We start from the raw sequence: 2,739 nt of genomic DNA, 5'->3' as shown, positions 1-2,739 counted from the left end.
CACACACACACACACACACACACACACACACACACACAGAAGCAGAGCAGCTGCTGTGCCACTGGGATTGAACAAGAGGTGCTCCCTCTGCTGGCTCAATGCGGTACAAAGTGTCAGAAGGTGTTATACCGGCGAAAATAACATCTTTCAATTGCATGTTTGGTCCACAGGATGGCGCCTAGCAAGCAAGTCCTGTACATTGCATATTAAAAGTTGTTGCAAGTGCACTCACATGTATTTTTTGTGTAAAAGAGACACACACACACACACACACACACACACACACACACACACACACACGCTCAATGGAGTATAAAATAAAGACCGGGGCAGTTCTCTCACTGGAGTCTCTTAGAGTGGAGGCTGCCCTTGCTAGCAAGAAGTTCTGTGTGTTTCTCTTCTCTGAGTCTTTACTGAAGAAGTGTTTTATAACATTTTCCTTAACAACTGACATGTGTTTTTTGTGTAAAAGAGAGAGAGACACACACACACACACACACACACACACACACACACACACACACACACACTCACACTCACAGGCTCAGAGATGAGGGAAAAACAACAGAAATCAGGATAGATTTTAATGTCAGGAGATGCCCTGTGATGCTGGGGCCATTGTGTAAGATTGGAATGTGTACCAGTGGCTGGTGGGTGGTCCTTGAAGGTCCCGGGAGGAGGCGGCGAGGAGGCAGCGGGTGGCTGGGCTTGAGCTGTGGATCAGGGACGTCATTAATTCTGCCTGGTGCTGCGTGTGCCCTGTGCAGCTTGGATGTCTGCCGCTGACGCTCTGTGGTTCCTGTTCTGCTGATCTCCTGGTCCACACACGGCTTCAGGGTGTACTGTACAAGGGGAGAAGAAATGCATCATTGGTTACCAAAATAAAACAGTGTCTTTCTGCCTGTGTCATTCTGTTTGGTTTCTTTGAGCGTTTGTTTCTTAAATACACAGCAAGTGTCACTCTCTCTCTCTCTCTGTCACACACACACACACACACACACACACACACACACACACACACTGTGAGGTCTGCAGTTCAAAATTTGAATCTCAGAGCTTGGTGTTTTTGTCTCCCTCCAGTGGACAAATGCAGGTATGATGAGGGTTGGTTAGGTTAGGGGGTAATAGCCAGAGCTTGACGGAATAAAATGGAATAACTGGGAAAGTAAGTGTCGTAGAGGGATGAAAGTGGTGTCTACGGGGGGGTTTCGGGGTGCTCCGGACACCCTGGTGAAGACCCCATGTCGATAGCACCAACGGTTCTGGACTTGGTGTAAATGGGTCCAAATTTGACGGAATAAAAAGGTCAAAGTGGCAGATAGGAGTGTCCGATCGGGCCGATTCCACCACCACTGTACTCAGCAGGCCCTGCCGGGTCGTTAGACACGCAGCATGGCAGGGATCGGTGACATAACATGTAGCAGTTTCCCTTCACAGAAGCGTCTGCAGCAGGTGGGTGGAGGAGGAGGCAGCAGAACCAGGCCTTTGGAGCACTGTGTCATCTCCTGGTCCTGATGCTTTGAATCTCCCTCTCTGTCTGTCTGTCTGTCTGTCTGTCTGTCACACACACACACACACAGAAGCTGGTCAAGTGCTGTGCAACTGGGATTGCACCTGTCGTCCACAGGAGGGCGCCTAGCTGGGAAGTCCAGTACATTCCATATTAAAGTTGTTGCAAGTGCATTTTTTGTGTAAAAGACAGACACACACACACACACACACACACACACACACACAGTAAGGTCTGAAGTGCAAAATTTGAATTACATTCCTTTGTATCTCTCCCTCTCTCTCTCTCTCTCTCTCTCTCTCTCTGTCTCTCTCTCTCTCTGTCAACACACACACACACACACACTCACACACACCAAAGCACACAGACAGAAGCTGGTCACAACTGCTGTGCAACTGGGATTGAACCAGGGGGGCTCCCTCTGCTGGCTCAATGCGGTACAAAGTGTCAGAAGCTGTTAGATATCTGCTTTTGACAATCAATTGCACCTGTCATCCACAGGAGGGCGCCTAGCTGGGAAGTCCAGTACATTCCATATTAAAGTTGTTGCAAGTGCATTTTTTGTGTAAAAGACAGACACACACACACACACACACACACACACACACACACACACACTGTAAGGTCTGAAGTGCAAAATTTGAATTACATTCCTTTGTATCTCTCCCTCTCTCTCTCTCTCTCTCTCTCTCTGTCTCTCTCTCTCTCTCTCTCTGTCAACACACACACACACACACACACACACACGCTCAATGGAGTATAAAATAAAGACCGGGGCAGTTCTCTCACTGGAGTCTCTTAGAGTGGAGGCTGCCCTTGCTAGCAAGAAGTTCTGTGTGTTTCTCTTCTCTGAGTCTTTACTGAAGAAGTGTTTTATAACATTTTCCTTAACAACTGACATGTGTTTTTTGTGTAAAAGAGAGAGAGAGACACACACACACACACACACACACACACTCACACTCAGCGGCTCAGAGATGAGGGAAAAACAACAGAAATCAGGATAGATTTTAATGTCAGGAGATGCCCTGTGATGCTGGGGCCATTGTGTAAGATTGGAATGTGTACCAGTGGCTGGTGGGTGGTCCTTGAAGGTCCCGGGAGGAGGCGGCGAGGAGGCAGCGGGTGGCTGGGCTTGAGCTGTGGATCAGGGACGTCATTAATTCTGCCTGGTGCTGCGTGTGCCCTGTGCAGCTTGGATGTCTGCCGCTGACGCTCTGTGGTTCCTG

The sequence above is a fragment of the Aulonocara sp. 'chitande type north' Nkhata Bay genome, linkage group LG23 (assembly GCF_057382095.1).
Source record: "Aulonocara sp. 'chitande type north' Nkhata Bay isolate Kocher_YH1m ecotype deep benthic linkage group LG23, A_spYH_male_GT1.1, whole genome shotgun sequence".
Classification (NCBI taxonomy): Eukaryota; Metazoa; Chordata; class Actinopteri; order Cichliformes; family Cichlidae; genus Aulonocara; species Aulonocara sp. 'chitande type north' Nkhata Bay.
The sequence above is the reverse complement of the archived record's forward strand: the minus strand, read 5'-3'. Positions refer to the sequence as shown.